This window comes from Neodiprion fabricii, chromosome 2 (genome assembly GCF_021155785.1).
Source record: "Neodiprion fabricii isolate iyNeoFabr1 chromosome 2, iyNeoFabr1.1, whole genome shotgun sequence".
NCBI classification, from domain to species: Eukaryota; Metazoa; Arthropoda; class Insecta; order Hymenoptera; family Diprionidae; genus Neodiprion; species Neodiprion fabricii.
Window position 1 is genome coordinate 24642143 of NC_060240.1, and position 21777 is coordinate 24663919.

The 21777-nt window shown below is 38.2% G+C and overlaps 1 protein-coding gene and 1 long non-coding RNA gene across 12 annotated transcripts in view; one reads left to right on the forward strand and one right to left on the reverse strand.

The window, feature by feature from the left end:
• Nucleotides 1–19390, forward strand: part of LOC124176590 — an 83295-nt gene extending 63905 nt beyond the window's left edge. Inside the window, exons 3-5 of the long non-coding RNA XR_006869418.1 lie at nt 7582–7801; nt 8545–8702; nt 18107–19390. This is a non-coding gene — a long non-coding RNA (uncharacterized LOC124176590). The remainder of the gene's footprint in view (nt 1–7581; nt 7802–8544; nt 8703–18106) is intronic.
• Nucleotides 1–21777, reverse strand: part of LOC124176581 (tyrosine-protein phosphatase Lar) — a 458827-nt gene that overhangs the window by 284616 nt on the left and 152434 nt on the right. The window lies entirely within an intron of this gene.

Sequence of the window (21777 nt, forward strand, 5' to 3'; positions counted from 1 at the left end):
GTTAAGTGATAAACTAGTAAAGATAAGGATATATTTAGTGGAGGGTAGCTTTAGAACTTTATTGGAGAGTCACTACTTGGCACTCCCATGGGGTGTCCCGTTCGCAGCCTGCGCATTAATGCTTGATCCAAACAGCTTACAGCTAGGAAACAAATACCAGTACCGGAAAAAATAAAGGGAGTAACTGACCGTGAAGACGTCACAGGTACTGGTAATGCATCATGAAAGCATTTGTAACTTTTCTGTGCTGATCATGGTCATTCGAGGAGAAGAATATACTTTCTTGACACACTAGGTGTGGTGTGAATGAATCATGACGTGTAATTACGACGATCGCTGTAAGATATGTTCACTCAAAAGGAAGTACAGAAAGACGACGATGAAGTTAATAACGTTACCGTAACGATGCGTGTTGAGAAAAAATCGCCAATTCACATCTTAATGACTTTGCAAAATTTAGTAAACCATTACAATTAAAATATATATTAATTCTGAAAAGCTAAATCCTTGGGTGTCATCCTAAAATTACCTATTGATAATTATTTCTCCTGATGTATAGTTACGTTAACGTTACTAATTTCAGCCTCATACAAAAAGAAGAAACGAATACAGAGAGAACTGAGAAGTAAGAAAACGGTTAAGAGTAAGAAAAGAAGAAGCTTAGTGACAAATTTTCAGGAAATAAATATCCAGCTTCGCGTACAAAAATCTGTAAGATTTAATTAGCTGGGATTTGATACTATGTTGGCAGAAAATGAGCCGGCGGATGATCTAAATAATTTAAAAGTTTTGTGTACTATATTGCATTCTGAGTATTTGAACGCGTGATTTATTTCGAAAATTCGTAACAGAATGAAAAACCGGAATTCTGGGGCACCATTTTTTTTAGCTTCATTTGTAAATTTATCCAAACATCCTATAGTAAAATATTTCAAGTTAGTTCGTTCATCTGCAAATAGGACGCTCGGCATAGTTTCTCAAAATACCCCAGTTTTCTTTCACTTCAAGGTCATAACTTGTTTTTCATCACGAAAAAGTTTATAATTTGTACTTGTTCTCGCATCAAGATGACCAAACAATGCCATTCCGATTAAGGAAAGGCGAAGAAAACTCGACTCAACTGAGAAGAAATAGTTGACTCCGAAGTGGAAGAAACCACAATGATCTTTTGACAGCATTCGAGCCTTTTGTCAAGTAGCTAATATCCAGCATGGATGAAACAAGACGACTAACCTCATTTGATGAAGGTATCTCGTACCTTAAATCATATTTCCCGTATCATTTTTATGGAGAATATAAAAATCTGATGCGCGATCTTTCAATTTTACTATTAAGAGCTCAAATTTGAACAGGCGTACATTTTTATACCCAAATCGAACTTTTGAACCTGTTTGGAAGAAGGAAAAAAAAATCTTTTTGAAACACCCTAGTACTCAGGGATTTCAAAATGAACGTCTCATTCTTGGAACAGAGAAAAAAATCTTCTCAGCATTCCGAAGAAGGCACGCGTACGTATGTGAATCGACAGAGGAGGGGGAGATTTGGTTGACGAGAGTCACTCTGGGGTCGAAGGGACTTTTCCAGGAGTCCTGAAGAATCACGCGAGCTCGCGCAGAGCGGAAAGGGGGCGGAGAGGAATGCGTGTATTCGTGTTCCTGGACTGGTTTTCCCTAGCCCTTCTGTTCGGAGCCTCATCCCCGTCCTCGTGCTCGAGACCGTGTGGGGTCAGGCAACCGTAAGACGGATGGGGGCACTTACCGGCTGACTAGACTCTCTCTTACCCCGCAGCCCCTTATTCCGGTGGGTTTTTAGTTGAAGCAGGTCACGATGCGGCCGGACGGGCGGGGCGGGAGGGACAGGTACTAGATCCAAACTGGTCCGAGGGTTGTAAGTACCGCGTAAGACTTTATACTCGTTCGTTCACCCGCCTTCGCGGATATCGCGGAAAAGCTCAGGTCCCTTCTCCTGGAACACGGAGCCTAGGGAAGAGGCAATTTAGTGCCAAGGCACTCCTACAGCAGCTCGACTCCTATCAATAAAATAGTCGAAAGGAGGAGGAGGAGTAAGCGCCGCGGCGTGTGCGGGCGGGGCGGAAGGGGGCAGCTATTACTCATTCCCTTTCAAGCCCTTTCTAGCCTTGTCGAGAGCTGATTCTTCCTTTCGCGAACTTTCGACCCAAGAATTTTTTTTCTAGATTCTCTCTCCATTTTTGGCCTCGTTATTTATGCACCGAGTCATTAAAATATCATAGGTACCACCCGGAATTTGGAAAAACTGAAAGTTTGCACACCGGAGTGGGTTCACTAATTATTTCATTTTTCCAGTTTATCATATCACACTCACAATCTCGCATTCGAATCATTATCGCAAACGGTTCAAATGTTTCAAAATATGACACTGTGTGGGCTTCAGATAGTGAAGGCGAGGCGTAAACTGACTTCCGATTCTAAGGGCTATGCAGAACGATTTTATCAGTTGGTAGCATGATGATTGACTCACAATTAGTAAGAGGTGCCAGCATTCATTGGGAAACGCATCAAGTCACCGAAGATACCGCAAAGCCGGCTGATAATTTCAGGGGACTTAAAGTGCGATTCGAGAACGCTACTTTTTTCGAACCCATTTCTGTGAATGGCACAATACATTTTTAAACCGATAAGACGTTGTTGAAAATTAAAGCCATAAACGGTAACGAATGACGAGCGTCACGGACAAATAAATTTGATCTATTCGAGATCACTGTGTGATTTCTGTCTTATTGAGATTTTTTATTTCTTTGAGTCGAGTAATCTTCGCCGTCTCTCGCTGATAGGGCGGGCATTGCTTGAATACCTCAACGTGAGAGAAAGCTCGTCGTCGTCGAAAATCGTTTTGGCGGGCTCGAAGAAGAGAATTGATTCCACGCATGACCACCTTTGTTTCCGTAACCCCTTCCGAACGACATTCCATTTCAGTGGACATACATTTCAAGAATTCATAACAAAAATTTTACTTATAAGATTTGTTCAAAGCATCACTTTTGTCAAAAGTACCAATACCAATTTGAAAAAAAAAAAAAAATATATCTTGAAGACTGTTTTTCGTGTACGTTTTCTATTGGAAAAAGTGCAGTTAAAGTAGACGAAAAACGATGCCTGTGATTTTCGTTTCCACTTCTAATTTTATAGGCCATTTAAAATAGTCACAAATGTCATGAAAAAAATATGTAAGCTCTGCACCTGATAATGCCAAGTTATAAACTTAAAAAACATTACGTGTTCACCGTAATAAACAGGCATATAACTTTTGATACAGTTTCGAAATCAGATACCTTAGTTGCAAGATACAGAATCGAAATGCGTTCAAAGAAAAAAGGCCCACCTCTAGATTTAATTCAATTCTGAAAGCGTCAAGCTCACAAGGTTACACCGTAGTTTTTCTGGCCTTGAAAAAAATTTCGGTTCATATTTGATTCATCCGAATAATCATTCAAAACAACAATTTTCTGACAATGATTGTAGAAATTCAGAACTTTTTCAGTGCCTCAGACAGACGGTTTTTTTACTCTATATTCGCATAGTTGGTAATTGAGAGGAAAGAGGGAAAAATTGATTAAAATAAACTGTCTCAGTAGAGAACATAATGGGAATAAATGTTATACCTGGTGAAATTTACACATACAAATTAGTATAAATTACAATTATCATGATTAAAATGTGGTATAATGATTTCCGTTAGCGGCAGCTAGAATTGTTCAATGTTAATGGAATATTTCTAGGCGTTTATTTATCCTGGTTGGTAAAATTTTGTATTGGTTTCTATATTTATTATTCAAAGGTAGGAAACAACTTTTGTGTAAATTGGATTATTTTGATAATCCAACGGGCAAAATATTATTTCATTTCGTAAATGCGATCATTTTTGAAAAACTTTGCAAGTAGTCGAGTTAGTGGAGACTCTGACTAAAGTAAGTGCTTATATATATATATATGTACACAATCTATGACTAATATTTTGCTTCGACGCGACAGAGTATAACAACAATAAATCAATACCAAAAGTTGGTTCACCGTGGGTTGAAAATAAAACCAACTTTTCATCATTTTTTTGTGTTATTCGTTATTTGTATTTCATGTATTTTTTCAATTTTTCTCTCGTTTGACTTTGTTTCATTTTCATCCTGTCATTTCAAAGGCTACTTGGCTCACTTGATACAGGTTCAAATGGGGTGACAGAATCCCTATATACATCGCAAAATGTAGGCCCATGTCGGCAGCGGCGGCCGAGCAGAGCTGTGAAACAATGCCCGATATAAAAGAAACAAAAGCTTTAACCAACACTTGACGAAGTTACGAATGTATTCGTCAGAAAAAAAAACTATAATAATATCAACAACAGCAGCAAAAATAAAAGTATAATTATTTTGTGCAAATCAAAACAGAAAATAGAAACACAAAACAACCCTCGAATGACGACACGGCGCTCGAACGAACACATAAAATGTAATGCCAATAAGAGCTGCTGATTGATAATTGCGTCAAGTATAATTCCCGATGCCCAGAGAGGTGAATTGGCTCAAAGACAAATAAACAGTTTTTTTTTTTTTGATCGGCCAACCATTCGCGAGTAACATTATCACGTAGTAGCAGTCGAAGGAATTTTCATTTTTTTTATGTATAAATAAATATACAAAATGAATATTTTTTCCATTTCTTGGTTGGCAAGAAAGAGACTCGGAGGGCGAGTGGGATCTGGGACTTGAGATAAAATGGGTTCATTCGTCGTCGTCTTATTCACTGCCATCGATTTTTTCCACCCTTTTCGCCCCGCGTTTTTCTTTTTCATTCTCTGTTATTTTCTCGGCTTAAGAGTGAAAGAAAAAATCTTTTGCTTCGAAAAAGATTAAAACTGAGATAATCCAGCCGTCTGTGCCACATCTTATCAAATAAAATCTCATGCATTACAAAACAATTTGAATCAAATATCATAGACGCACATGTATTCGCTGTTAATGTCCGTAAGTATTGCCATAAATTGGTAGGACTAGTTGATTCGTGAGATTTGTAAAGAATAAAAAAATACGTTTGGTATACAATATTCATACCGAGTGATAGCGGTTGAATTTAACAATTCAGTCCGTTTACCCTTAATTGAAGAACTACTCTTTCCAATTGTGATAAAAAATGAGAAGAGTTAAAGACTGAGCGTTGACCGGAATTAAAAATTTCTCTCGGTGTACACTTCCTTTATACGATACCGACATATCGCGGTAAAACTTAACCCGGGCAGAGAAGGGTATGTTTATAAAATGATCGATACGAATGTTGGTAAGTTCTTGAGAGCTTGCCAAACAAATGGCGTTGGTAGAACGTACGGCGTGCATTTCATGCAGGGTATTAAATTCAGCCCGTTATTCGATATGCGCGTATAGGTGGCCCAACGCTGGGTTGGCATACCCTCAGGCTTGGGACCGGCCGACCACTCACCTACATTTTTGAGTATCCAACCCCACCGACGCGAGCTGCCTACCCCTGCCCTCCGGGGGAATTTTGCCAAGCGATATAGAATCCCAGCCGAGTGACGCGTGCCCTATCATATTCCCCGGTGTAAAAACGCTCGGCTATTTATGTCGGCTGACGTAACGACCATCCAATGCACCACGCCCCCATTATGCGATACCCACCCTTTCTACCCAGCCCTGCGTCGTCGCACGCGCCGCTTGTTCATCCCAGCTATACCGCGAAATTTACCTCAGATTTCAGATACCAAAATGAATAATACCACCGCTTCGCTTCACCCGTTGGGGTCCGGCGCTTTACCTTCTTTAGGGGTTGGTAATTTTCTGGTTTCAACGTGAGAACAAAATTGATTAGGTATACCAGTTTCGAGTCGGTACACTGAGAAAAATTTCATTTGTTACGGTAGCTAGAAAATATTGGGTAAAACAGGTATCGTTGAAAAAACTGTTTGAATATTGTTGGAATTACGAAAAACGAGGTACGCGTAACCATTTTGCACTATCGTCGATACTTTTTTGGTAATTGCAACGCAAAATCAGTTTGTTCGATTTACTCTACTTTTTTAGTTAAATAACGCTTTAACGTCAATTTATTGTTGGACAAGCATTAAATTTTCGCAACAGTTACAAGAAAATATAGTAAAAGTGAATATTAAGCTTTCTGGTAACAGCTACAAAACCAATTGTCACTTTGCACCTAGAACTATATTTTTCGATTGTGGTAAAAATTGAAAATAGTCAAGGACTGAGCGAAAACCGGTAGGTACTAAAAATTTCTCTCCGGGTAGAATCTTGAAGCTAGTCGAAGGGCGGTCGCTCCACCTTTATGTCAGTGTTCCAACTTTTTTCCCAATTCTTTATGTCCAGAAAAAAAAAACCATTTTTTCTTGATGCTCGTATAAGAGCATTTTAATCAGGTCAGATAAATATATCAATCATGTATACATAGTAGTGATAACGATAACTTTGCGTACGGGCAGAGAAGATAGATCGCTATTTATTTTTCAAAAACTCGCAAGCCAGACAACGACACTAAAATCTACAATCCGTGGCTATACTGAATTCGGTCAATTGTGCAAACCTGAGGTTCGAGCAAACCTGAAATTAGGTTGCAGCGCGGACTAATTTGAGGCGCGTCAGCAAACGCGGCAAAACAATAAAGCTTATATAGTGGAGTGATCCTGGCTCGGTGCGCCGACATATATTCTTCCAACAACCCACCACCGCCAGGACGACACGAGTTGGAAACGTCCGTCGGCCGGTATTTTGGTAGTTTAATAACAGTAGAGGAGGAGCAGAGAGAAAGAGGCACCTGCGGCTAATTTCTAACAATAACCTGAGTTTAATAACCGCCATGAGGGAAGAATTCGTGTACCAGGAGAAACCCGCTGACAACTAGTTCCTAGGTAGGCTCAATGTTGAGTTAAGAACGAAGGATTTCGCTGCTGGTTACGAATATTTCGGGCTCGTAGTCATCTGTCGGTAATCCGATGAGGGTAAAACGGAAAAAGTCGAGTACTACAAATTAATCTTTAGACTGTATGGTCCTAGAGCATTGTGAGGAGTAAAAACGCATATGCATGTTACCAAGTGGGTCTATCACGTAACCTGCAGACGCTGCGTCTTAATGCTGTTACACTTTCTACGTGAGTTTGCTTTTCTCTCTTTGCTCTCATTCTTTCCCAGAATGAAATCTTCAGCTACTGGATTACATGAAATTAGATTAGATGGCCGTAGTACCTGAACATGAGCTGAGAGGAAATTGAATCATACAAGTATTACTTGAAGCGTAGAGATCAAGAACTAATTCTCTTATTCCAAGACAATGTTAAACTCGTGAAAATCGGATGGCTGAATATCGATTCGACGATTGTCCAATGGGTCAACTAAGTTTACAGTAATTTCAACTTGAGACGCAAAATTACAATCGCTAAGATGCGTTGGCGGAGGAATAATTGCCAGCCTCGATGAGCCAGCCGAAAGTGATATTTTGAAGTTATCAAGTAGAGTGTTAAATTTTAACAGATACTCTTGACTCGAAACATGAGTATTTTCACTGAAACGGTATTTCTCTTTCATTTTAGCATCAATGACTTTGTCACGATTTCTGTTGGAAGAGAAGGCTTCCTGCATCATACGAAGGGGACGTATTACGAACACGCACGGGAGGCAGTGTCGACGAAGCATCCGGGTTACGAGGTTTTTGAGGTAGCCGGTTGACGACATTGTCCACTAAACCGCGTGACCACCGTAGCCAGAGGCTCAATATTGGATGCAGTGAGGCCGGTGTACCGGTTGCTGCAGGTGAACGGGGATGAATGGGGACGGATATGGTTGGAGAGAAGCGAGGTACGAGGAGGCAGAGAATCGCGTCACTAGCCACCCGAGCTTTAATGACTTTAATCATCTCCCAATGACGTGTATGTTCGATGCGATCGCGTATACCTCACGCTGATGAATAACACCGCGAAACATCGAACTGCATCCTACCACGTTATATACGTGCCTACACGGGTGCTGATTAGTAGTTAACTTCGCAGTGTATGAAACGAAGAGAAGGTCGCGCGTAGTGGAAAGTAGAATCAATTGCATGATTTTTGGTATTTTACCGATGTATCGGACGACTAGTGCGAAAAAAATACTATGTGGAATAATATTTGAAACGAAATTGAAGGCGTTCAGTGTACCCTGTGGTGTTCCAATTACCACAACGTTCGACTGCCAGTGATGCAAGTAGCTTTTATCCAATCAATTTGGAAAAATTGTAACGTCTATCAAGGAACTGTCTTCGTTGGGGTGCGTCTTAATCAATCTTAATTTGATTAAGGTGTCATTTATCTGCGCCCTGATTTTGTTTGCAGATTTTGGGAGATGTAGAGTTTTCTTTTCAACCGTGGCCCCACTTGAATTAAGTCAGTCCGAAGTCTTGTCCGAATTACACCATCGATCGCTACAAAATGAATAAATGAAAGATGAAATACATTTACCGAACGTAACGAAATAACAGGAAAATCCACTTTATCGAGCTTTTTATCTTCCTTTTTTAGGTGACTGAGAGGAGGGAGGGCGCGGTGGACATCCAAGGTGGCAAAGAGGGTCAAAACATAGACGGCATAATTGTATCTTGTTATCGCAATGCGAGGCTTATTGGACTGCGATAAGCTGAGAGCTGGGAAGCGGATCGAGGACAATGAAATACTCGACGGTAGGAAATTGAGCGGGAAAACTGACCTCTTGAGAAAACCCCAATATACCGGCTACTGTGTATCATACTGAATAGGAGAAAATTGGCGGGGAACGGTTTCAGAACTGCCCAATTGATTTAACAACGCGATTTATTCAGTTACAAAGTTCTGAACTCTGTCCTCCGGCCAATGCTACAATCCTTACGCCCCGGAACACTAACAAGTATCAACTTTGTCACTGCTTGCGGAACATACACACAGACTATGTTGCAGGGTAGAGTTCAAAAACGCTCTCCACACTTACGCCTATTCACCAAGTCGAATCAAAAGGCCGTTGGATCGTTTGAAATGGAGCTTGATTGGAAAATATTCAAAACGAAAAAATATGCATCATAAGCCAGGTTTGGTAGCTGAAACTTGTGATGACCGGCATGCATGAGAATCCAAAAAAGCACGCAGTTGGAAGCTTAACCCACTAAGTTTTACTGATTCTTTTCAGCACTGAGAGAAATTGTTAGTTCCGATTGCCGCTCGGTCCTCAACTATATTCATTTTGTACCACGATCGAAAATTATAGTTCTAGGTACAAAATGAAAATTAGTTTTGTAGCTGTTACCAGAAAGTCTAATACCCGTTACTATTATTTCTCATTACGATCACTGTTGCTATATTTTCTTATTACTGTTGTAAAAATTTAATGCTTGTGCAACAATAAATTGACGTTACAGCCTTATTTAACTAAAAAAGTAGAGTAAACCTCACAAACTGATTTTGCGTTGCAATAACCAAAAAAGGATCGACAATAGCGCAAAATGGTTACGCGTACCACGTTTTTCGTAATTCCAACAATATTCGAACAGTTGTTTTAACGATACCAGTTTTACTGAATTTTTATAGTTACTATAACAAATGAAATGTTTCTCAATGAGTATGTACCAATAACCCCTACGCTGCACACCTCCTGTGCATAACATTGGTCACACACCAGGTTCATCGGAGACCCCACATCAAAAACCATTGCGTAGAAACGAAGATATCTATTCAAACAACTTGAAAAAAATCTGGGATACTCTTTAACTGTTATATTTTAAGGCAAATGAATTATATTTAGCAAAATGAAATTTAGAGTATAAAAAAAAAGGAAAAAAAAACATTCATGCAACGACAAAACACCGGAAAATTGATCTCATTCTACTCAATAAATCACAACTCACTGAAGTTTCAATATTTGTAACTAAAAATTGATACAGATATATATTTAAGGAAAAAAACATGTACATACATACTACGGAATGAAGATAAGAATTTTTGGAAAAAGAATAAAATCAACGTTTCTTACGATATTTCATTATTTACCTAGGATCAAATCAGATTATTTTGGATGTTGTTCGTATGAAATTTACAGTCAACATCTCATGGGGTTATTTTGTCCCGATGTGAAGCTTAAGGAATAATCGTACAAAGCTGCACCTTTGCATGATACATTACACTTTAGAATTTGAACCATACTGAAATATAAAGCAAATTTCAAAGGGGGTTGGCAACACAATCGAAAAAGTACGCAGGCGCAACGATGTCGAAAATATACCCTGGGGACGATCAAGCGGGAGCGGATGAGGCAGAAAGGTGTAGATCCCGGGCAGGTTGTTCAGCGTATCCGCGTCCAAGTCCCCGACTCTCGTCCCCGCACCGCCAAGAGCCATGAGCCAAGAGGCATGAGCCAAGAGCCAAGAGACAAGAGCCGGTAAAACCATGAAGCGAAAGAAAGGCCGGACCTCAGCTCGTGGGTCTGCGATGCCTCCTCACCTAGTGTAGTTAATTAAAGGATGCCCGGGAGACAGTGACGGGACAACGCCATGCGGAAGAATATTTCTAAAGCTTCGTACATTTCACGGAAGGGCTTAATTTTGCCTCAATTCCAGTTGCCATTTGGCAATGGAAATCCCAATTACATTGAACAACGTATAATTTACGATATTTATAACGATATCCGTTGGGCAAAGAATTTTGCAAATCAACCGAGTAGTCTTCGAGTTTTTGCGAACATCCATGTATATAAAAAAATTTTACGTAGTAATAAAAACTACGATCCTAAATGACAAGGAAAGTGTTCTCGAATTTGATGTTGGATTGATTCTAGTGTTGTTCAGATTCAGCTTCAGCGATCGGGATGAAACGAAGTGCAGGCGTTTTTTTTTAGAATGTCTACAAGAGAACAGTGCACAGTTCATTAAAATAAAGTAAGTAGTTTTCGTTCCAAGTCGAAATAAAGCCAGACACTTTAAAATTTTATCATCAGTCAGGGTGGCCGCAAGTTTTTGCGAAAAATAATTCCATGACATTTCCAGTTATTCAGAATCTAAGGCCCAGTTTTCCCTGACATTTCCCTGGTTCTAGTAAATTATCAAAACCTGAATTGTTCAGCTTATTAACTTTGTTCGGTTCAAATTAAATTCAAATTGAAGAAAAATATAATGTACAAGACAGTCGGTTTAAGCCAATTTGTTTTCTCGATGAAGTAAACTTGTTACCTCAAAAAATCATTTCCGTTTCCCATGACAGAAAACTGATATTTTTAGTTTTTTACATGAACAAATTAAAAATCCCTTGACAGTTCCAGGTTTTCCATGACCCCTTTTATATACCCTGAAATTTTCAGGTTTTCAAGTTTTTCCAGGTGCGTGACCGCTCTGTCAGTAATATATATTTTTTTCAAAATTTTCCGAAACAACACGTTACTTTTATGGTTAAGAAGAATGTCTTGTGAAAGGAGAATATGTGTATAAGTTTTCGTCAGCAAAAATGTCATGTTTTATTGAATTTTTATTCTAAATGAATAAGGTATCCTCGAATAAAGTTGAAATAATCGAAGAAGAGAAGCGCGCATATAAGGAAACTCTCGGAGCATTCTAATATTAGAATATTTATTACACGCGTTTCTTATCTCGGAAATTCGTTAAAGCTACATCTATAAGTCAGAATATTATAATAACATGCTAAAATATGCAGTGCTTGAAGCTTTGAGAGAGTGCATATTTTTACCCTTCGTTTCATATGGACCATTTTATGAGGCGATGAATTATGAAACTTGAGGAATCAAGATCCAAAGTTATATAACATATTTCCTGAATTGATTGAAAAGAAGTTCGTAGCTGCATTACCTTTGGCTAAATTGGAAACATACGGTAGTGACAAATTTCTCAAAGAAAGGAAGTAAAAAAATAGAAAGTCGTAACCAGGTCTGCTACCAATACAATAATTATCTACCACTCACAAAGTGAAGCAACATTATGATACAAATATTAGCACCTACTCAGGTTAAAAATTTCTAAATTTAAACAACAATAAATGTCGGTGAGTTAGTTTTACTTGTATCGATGACACCGTGCACCCAAGTTAGCACACAGTTAAGAAAACGCATTCAACTTATGCGATACAATTGTATATAATACAAAAAGAAGTGCTGAGTTAACGAAATTTGGTGTTATATTTATGTGTACATATATGTGAAGGGAGTGACGAGATAAATGAATAAGAGAAGAATGAGAAGGACGATCGAACGTTGAAATAAAAAAAAAAAAAAAAAAAAAAACAAAACCACGGAAAGCCGCGAAGAAAGAGAATAAAAAAAAAAATAATGAGAGATAGCGGGAAAGTAAAAATGAAAAAGGTGTCGGATGTGAACAAATTTCCCCGGGATGAACGCGCGGTGAGAGGCAAACACTAGAGAATTTCTTAAAACACTTGTTAGCTTCATAATTTCACGGTTGACCTAGATATAAAGCGAGACTCGTCCGTTGTTGTTCCTAAGGCGAGAATGAAGCTTTTCTCTTCGGCACACATGCCTTCGTACCTATCCTAGCCAACTACTTCCCCTCCACCCACACCGATGTGTATACGACTCATTCTCGACGGGCTGCACCGTCGTCTACAGGCTGCACTGTCTAGCGGTTTAATTAAGGGCAACTAGAGCTTCGCGGCAGGGAATCGAGTTTCACTTGTACGTATAACCGGAAACGCAAGCAAAACCCTATACATAGGGTATTCCACGACAATTTAATACAGCCTTTTACTTTAAATGCATCATTTTCGATACGTTTTTTTTACGACGTTGTTTCGAATAACTCAAACAGGCGGATTCACGGTTTTTTCTCAAACGTCATTCGTTTGTCAATTTTTCAAACCGACAATCGATCATACCGATGTTACTCATTTTTAATCACCGAGGGCGTGGGTTTTATAGAATTAAAAAAATTGAAAGATTGAGATTAAAAGTCGATGAATAAGTATCGAAAAAAAAATGTAAGTGATACAGAGGAAAGGGAAAATGGATTAAAGAGAGGTGATGAAACTTAGTCGTGGTCGAATTTGACTAGAATGTACTGTATAATTTACTATTCTCAGTCTCGCATCATCAAATAACGTTCCGTGGATATTCCCACTCGGCTTTCTCCAATCCATTTAATTATTTTTTTTTTGTTGCGACATCAGAAACCATTTTCTAAATCTACTTTGCATAAAGATCGAGGGATCTTTTCCACATAGAAAAAGAATTTTGGGGAATAGAAATTCAGACCAAGTGTGTATGTAAAGTTTTTCTCGACCTATCCTTATACGTTTACGAAGTTTTTTTGAACTACTGAATTCGTGTTAGAAAAAATGGAAAAAAAAAGTTTCGACAAATTTTGAATTCGCTAATGTATTCTTGTCACGTACGAAAGAACGAGTCTGAATAATGTTTGAATCGACTACTAGAATATGAATATAGAACCCTTTTAAATTAAACGAGAACTACCAGTACATAAATATTGCTGGAGGAGTAAATTTAAAAAAAAAAGATTTACGAAAACTCACGTGTTCATTTTTAAGGTTCAACCTGCAAACTTTTGCAGTATTTCGAACTGGCAATGAAAATACCAAACATTCTACACTCGCATAATACAATCTGAGCCGAACTTTTTCGAATTTTCGACCCATGCCGTAAATTGACAAACCACTTGACTGCCCTTACTCAAAGTTATGCGGGTAGGTGTAGTTTATGTTGTTTAGACTAGCATATTATTCACAAAAAACTAGACTCGTGTCCCCGATTTCATATATGCAAAATCAAGGCACCGCCCAAAAGGGTCACCTCATTTACGTCGCATCAATATCGTTGCTTTTTATTTTACTTTGAATTTCGCAAGTCTCCCTTTGTATCATCTTCAACTTAACTGAACTGTTTCATAATCCAATTCACGCACCAGTAACTTTTACATAATTGACAAAATCATTATTTCCCAACATTTATCGGCGGTAGATTTAGATAACGCCACCAAGTATATGTCATAAAATGTTCGTTGAACTTCGCTATCTTTCCCTCTTTCTCTCACAGTTTATTCTATATCTTTATATATATATATATGTATATATGTATCGTCACACACAGCGTGCCTCTTGGCGATACGCAGGTTCTCGTTGGTCGGCTACAGTCAACGGAATGATATTTCGTACCGAGAGAATGATGAAGGCGAAACAGCGTTAGCGAAAGTGGATTGACCGTAAAACGAGAATAACGGGCGTTAGTTTCGAGTTTATTTCATTTGTACTTCATTCGACGAACGAATCGCGTTTCTTTGCCGGGATTGAAAGACGGATAGAAGGAGCAAAAAAAAAAAAAAAAAGAAAGAGGAAAGGGAGAAGGAGAAGGAACCACCGATTTCCTGCAGCTATCTCTCGAATACTCTTCGATTCATTGTCTTTTTTTGTCTTTTTCCTTCTTATTTTCTCTTCTTAAGACACAATCTAGCTATTGGCAAGGGATAAAATTCTATTCTCCGACCTCGTTTTTTCGCTCTTCGTTGCCGTTGTCATCCTCGTCGTTTTACTCTTCCTTGGAACCGGGTCCAATTGACATATGTACATGCACGCGATATTCGATCACAAATAAATCGCGAACTCTCTCCTAATCTGTCCACCTTATATAAGTACTCTCCCTCCTTGTTCGTCACGATTCACCGTATTTTCAGCATACGCTGCTCGCTGCATTTCTAACGAAACGCTGTAATACCTCCAAGGTACCCAATAAAATTCCAGATATCCACCTGATACTCAGAGCCATAAAATCACACTGACGTATCTTCCGGACATTTGTAATCCAGAATCATGTGCACAATAAACGATGTTGAAGCCGCATCTCACTGACGGCATCACGTCTGGTTGGCAACACTGAATTGTACAATATTCAAGCATCGAAGCTAATCCGTGCAATGAATAGGTTATCAATTTCAAACAACGGATATTAAGGTTAGACTTTTTTTCCTTCAGTTTACGAATTATTCTGGATCTTCTATTTTACCTTAACAAGGAATTATTCGAACTGCATTACCGGCGGAATCAACATCGTAATAATATAATGAAGAGCCACAGTTAATTTTTTTTTTTTTTTTTTGCGTTCCTGTTTATGTATCGAAAAACGGATATGATAGTCGGAACGATCAGACTATTTTGCAAAAGGAAACATGTTAGGTCAAATTCTTCTTCTGACGACAGTATCGTGGAAATTTTTTTAAAAAGATTCAATTCTCAAAAATGAAAGAATTAATCAACGAATTCCTTATTAACAACAAAGCTTGAAAGTCTAAAAACTGGGGGATTTCCGTACCTAATACATACAATAACATATCCAAATTGCAGCAAAATCAAATTTTCGGGAGCTGATCGTTGACCGATAATTAGTGGACTGGTCTACATATGAGTCCTCGATTTTTTACTATTTTACGAAGACAATTTCTTCAAATTTGTGCAGAAAAGCCATATACACCGACGTGTGTCACTTATTTTAAAAAATCTTGACCTTTGCCTCAACATATTTTTTAGAATCACGTATAGAATTTGAAATTTCCGACATTTTAGATGTTAAAAATAATCTAATTCAAATTTTTCAGCAAACAAGTGAGTTTTTGCACCATTTTGATCGAGCCAAAAACTGAATTTTGAAGTTGTAGAGTGATTAGCGAAATGATTGATGCCGATAATTATGGTTAACGATAACAAGAAATTAATAGATGCTTTATCGAAACAGAGAACAAACGAGGTACCGAATATACACGATTGATTGATGAAGGTACAGAAGGCAAAAGAATGAAGCTAGCTACTTGATGCGTATGTTACGAGAGCGCAACGAAGACTACTGAAAAAATATGAAAAAGTGTAGACTCGCCCCCGACTCGAGGCTAATGTAAGGGTCACGTCGCGCCATAAATGCCAGATGTAGGGAAATTCCAAGCGCGGTCGAACCCTTGACTCTCAGCTAGCGAGGCAAAGCCTGGACACTTGAAAGTTGTAAAAGACGTTCTGCAGAAAACGAAAAAATGAAATAATGTTCTAAGAATTTTTGCGCCATCTTTGCTGGTGGCGAATGGCCGCCAGATGAATACGAAGAAAATTTATTTCTAACGAGAATAGCAAAAGAAACAACTAAGAATCAAAGAAAAAAATTTACGCGAACGTTGATTATGTGACTTAGAAAACTCGATCACCAAACAAAAACCTTGCTGTTTTTGGCTTGGTACGACGGCATGTTTCTGAATAACTGCCATATCTAGATCTCAAATTCACCGCTGAAACCTCGTTACACTGAGAGAAATTTTTAGTTCCGGTTACCGCTCAGTCCTTATATATTTTCATTTTTTACCACAATCGAAAAATACAGTTCTAGGTAGAAAATGAAAATTAGTTTTCTAGCTGTTACCGGAAAGTCTAGTATCCGTTACTATTATTTCTCATTACGATCACTGTTGCTATATTTTCTTATTACTGTTGTAAAAATGTAATGCTTGTGCAACAATAAATTGACGTTACAGCCTTATTTAACTAAAAAAGTAGAGTAAACCTCATAAACTGATTTTGCGTTGCAATTACCAGAAAAGGATCGACAATATAATTCCAACAATAGCCAAACAGTTTTTTAACAATACCTGTTTTACTGAATTTTTCTAGTCACTGTAACATATGAAATTTTTCTCAGTGTAGTGTGAAGTATTTGTTCTTGATTAGAACGATATAAATTGATAAAAAATAAAAGGAACTCCACTTTCGACGGGAAGAAAAGGTTCTACGTCATGCCTGCACAAAATACTCTGTTTAAATAAATAATTACGTTCACTGACTCTGGCAGGTTGAACTACCGTCACTACATTGTCACACACTTGGGATAGAATAGAAACACCGAAGCTGCATTCTATCACTTATCGGGGACTCGGGTAGATTATCTACGGTCGCTGCATCCCTTTACATCACTGGGCAACAGAGTGCCAAGCCTGTCGTGCCTAAACCGCAGAGTACGAGTTTTTCTAACTACAAACCAGGACGTGAGCCGTGGTTGTCCATCACACTCGGCATCCCCAAACAAACGTCATCGGACACGGATCACTCACGATCAGTGCTGTAGGCATGTATCTGTTTCACCGTTGATGTAACTGCTTGATCCTACTCGAACTTTATGGAAATAATCAAAGTTGTAGCGAGATAAGAGAAATAATTATTTGGTTAACGCTGAATTTTAATCAAACAGTTTGAATCCTAGTCCTCTGGCTTCAAGCAATTTTACACACAAGATTATGCAAGAGAAATGATAGTAGCTGAATTTGAAATCTATCGACTAAGCTAACCTACGCTTCACGCTTATCGTTCACTCTGTTTAAGCTACGAGATTTCTATACTTTACAATTTTACCGAGTACAAAGATTCCTCTGATTCATCGCTTCGCGATTCTGACTAAAATTCATTTCAATGCAAGGTATGCGATATTTTCTAAGTGAGAATAATGAAGGAGAATCCAAATTATCGAACTGCCTCTCGATTGGTACAATCGATTATCAAAGTTAGTTGAGTGAGCGCTTTGCTGCACATTAATAATGGCCAAACATGAACGATTTTTGATTGAATCGATTATTTTTTTCTCGATTAATCGAGTATAACAGATCATTTTTCAAACTCGATTAATCAACCGACTCGATTATCTTTCATCAATTACTATAATTGTCTTACTTACTAAGTACCTATTTGATGTAACAAGTGAAAGTCAAACAAATATTTTCATCTCCAATTGAAAAATATTTTAAATGTGACTGTGACTATAAACCATCAAAAAACTTTTCCGCTATTAAGACTACGTATCGAAATTTACCAAATTTTGGTTTCACGTGCATGATTTCGAGAAAAAAAAAAAAACAAAAAAATCGCAATAATCGATCAATCAATTAATTTTCACCGATTCAATCGAATCGTGTTCGATTATTTCTTTTTTTTTTAAGTTTCATTTCTTTACTTGGCGTTTCGCCATAAAATAATTCGGAATTAGGCGCTTTCGGAACTTTTCAAATTCTGAACTTCGATCCCGCCCCTTTTGAACTCGATTAATCGATGAACTGATTATTTATAGCTTAGTGGCCATCGTTACTACGCTGCTGAGCGCTGGTCAGTCCGTGAATCTATACCGAAGATCCAGTTCGATCTGGTTTCATCGCTGCGCCGCCGCTGCTAACGTCGACGAAGGAAAAGGATTATCTCCCGGTAAGGCTGGGTTCGTCCGTCGCTTCGAGCCGAGCTTTGGTGATTACTTCGCTGTGTTGGTGCTGGCTATTTGCACATGTGCCAAGCTGTATAGCTGGACACGTTACAGTACATTAAGATGCAAATTTGATTTTCTAATAAAGATTAAAATATCACAGTCGCATACCAATTATTCAAAGATTCCGGACTAATCTCACTTTTAACCATCACCACAGTATTTATTACCATAGAAACGATACCTCTTTTACTGAATTTTTCTAGTTACTATGACAAATGAAATTTTTCTCAGTGCAGGCATCCGAAGGATTCGCACCTATGATATCGGGTGTACAATAACATGCCGCGCCCCATTTCATGCTGCGGAATAAAATACAAAATGACGATCAATGAGCTACGAATCGCACGGTTAAAAATGGAATTCAACTAAGAGTGACGTAACAAGCGGCAGAACCGTGGCACACAGCGTCGGTGTTCTCTGGTCTTTGATTAAAAATGCATAGGTCGAGCCAAGCCCGAAAAAGGTGAGTTGAGTTTTATCTCTGGCCCCAATTTAAGCGGCAACGGTTTGCCTCGAGAGCCGGTTACAAGATGACGGGTGAACAGGCCTATATTGCAGCCATAAGACGAGGGGATAAAGGATTTCGTTAGATCCATTCTGGAGACCCTCGGGTCGATCAGGGCGAACGGAATCTAGTTTAAATCTGGATTCAGATCCGGCTACGCGACGTTAGAAGTTGAAAGCAAACCGGAAGAGACGGACACGGACCTTGATAAGAATTTCTTAACCAGGAATGAATGAACGAGCTATCGAGAGTCAGGATCACCGTACAACCGGATGTCCCCGGCTGCAGTGAGCTGCTTTTCCACCGGGGGGTGAACCACCGTGTGTGCAAATTCGACGCGAATCCATCATTCGATTCGATTCGTTCTTCGAATGTACACACAGACGTACGTGTCCAAAATGACGCGTAAGCCCGCACTGTTCACCCTCAGGACAGGCGGCAGAAGCGAGGCAAGGCAACCCCAGCATGACATCTGTCAATCCCCTGGTTTTGGATTAGTACGAATACCTCCGCTCCGCACTGTATGTGAGGCCTGACACACACTGAGAAAAATTTCATTTTTAATAGTAACTAAAAAAAATTCGGTAAGACAGGTATCGTTAAAAAAACTGTTTGAATATTGTTGAAATTACGAAAAACGAGGTACGCCTAACCATTTTGCGCTATTGTCGATCCTTTTTTAGTCAAATAAGGCTTTAACGTCAATTTATTCTTGCAAAAGCATTAAATTTTCCCAACAGTTACAAGAAAATATAGCAACAGTGATCGTGATGAGAAAGAACAGTGACGGATACTAGACTTTCCGGTAACAGCTAGAAAACTAATTTTCATTTTTTACCTAGAACTATATTTTTCGATTGTGGTAAAAAATGAAAATAGTTAAGGACTGAGCGATAACCGGAACTAAAAATTTCTCTTACTGCAGTCGGAGGAAAGAGTTTGTTACAATAAATGGACGTTATATTCTTACGGGAATGTCGAATTGTTGCTCCGTAAGATAAGCCTGCGGGTACAATTATTTGATGAGACTCATCGTTTGCAGTTCACAGAGAAATATAAAATCTCCTTTCGGAGAAATCTTGACGTTCTATGGAATTAGAGGTATTGACAAGATATTTCAAAAGAATTACTTCGCGTTGTGAATTGACGAACATGAGAAGTGTATTCTACTCTACATTATTTTACATACCACGATCCAACTTTGAATTTGATTCATCACAACATTCTTCTCATGCTATCAAAGAGACGAATCAGTTTGTGATTATAACAAGTAAAAATACACATACAATTATTGTACCAGGAGCATAAAATGTACGGTACACACTGTTAAAAATTTCTGTATGGAACTTCCGACACTGTATTGTAAGTTTTACTCGGATATGGAAGAGTGAATTCACCATACATTTACTGTCTATTAAATTTACAAATATAATAAAATAACTACACAACTGAGTAAATTCAAATTACTTTGTTATATGTTTCCCATAAAGCTTCGTAAAATCAAAAATTCTCACAGTAAACTTGTGACAAATACACAGTAATTTATCTAGCTGCACCAAATTTGTAAATTTGTAACCTAATTTGGTAAATTGACAACTCTTTTGTACAGTAAATGTGTAGTAAATTGACAATCAGTTTTAAAAGTGTGTTTAATAAACAGAAGCGTTTAACATTGTCTATTTCATGTTGCTATTCGGTACGCCTAACCTAACTTTGCGCTACCATTCAAATCTATGAAACGCAGATTATCACATCAAATTCTCATGCTAGAATACTTGATAACGATTTAACGAGAGTGGCGCGCATTAACAAGTATCTTTGAGCCTCTAATATGAAAAAGTTAACAACTTCAACTGCAACATATAAAATCTCCATATGTCCTCCGTTAGTGGCTCACATCTTAGATTAACCCAAATAACTGAGAATCAATAAATAAATCCGTAAGCAGCCTCGTGTCGTTAGTCAGATTTTATTTAACTCCTTGTCTTCAGTTTCGGCATGTTTGTGATTGAAATATGCTCTTTCTGTTTGCCGAACACAAATCACGATTGGGAATTCGTAATTTTCTGTTAACACAGTATACCTACATCAACTTATGTAAGATTCTACTTTTTTCCAATATATTATCTGTCTTTCTTACGACACAGAGAATCAGACCTTCTGAACTCGAAGCGTAGTGTAGACTTGAGGACTGTCATGTTTGCGACGACTGAAATGCATTCACTGTCAGTCAAAGAAAAAACGCCGGCAACAAGTTCCAAAGAAGATAATCCGATGTGTTATCGTCTACAGTACTGGAGTGCTAAATTTGTATTTGAAGAAAAAACAGTTGGTCTTGGAAAAAACTATATCAAAGTCTAATATACGAAAATATATCGACGTTTCCGATTTCGTCCAATTTCGCATGGAATCGTACACGAAACCAAAATTAATTACGTCCAAACCAATTATCCACGTATGTTCAACAATTCTGAAATATTTGAAAAGTGAATTCTGCCAATATTGCAAGTTCGTTCACTGAGGTAATTATACGCCTGGATAGACGTCTAATTGCAGTGACTAACCGATCCTGAACGATTGTCAATTTATACCGTAACCCAAAAATATGGTTTTGGGTATAACATAAAAATGAGTTTTTTAAACTGTGATTATTCTGTTCGTATAGACCATGGGTACCATATTTTTTTAAATTAGTAGTTTCATACTGGCCAATATGATGGGTAGCGTGGCCAAACTGTGCAAATGCCAAAATATCGAAATTATACATTTTGACTTGAAATTTTTCTAAAAATCCCTGAACACGCCTTGGAAAAACGATATAGTTGGGAAAAATTTATTCAGGAATTATTGAAAAGTCTGCAGAAGATTTTTGTTTTAAATTAATCAATCATACATTGGGACAGTCTATTTTCTCCCCCGAGAAATCGTAATGATGACACCACATACACCGTTTTGTCGTACCACCCTTCATATAATA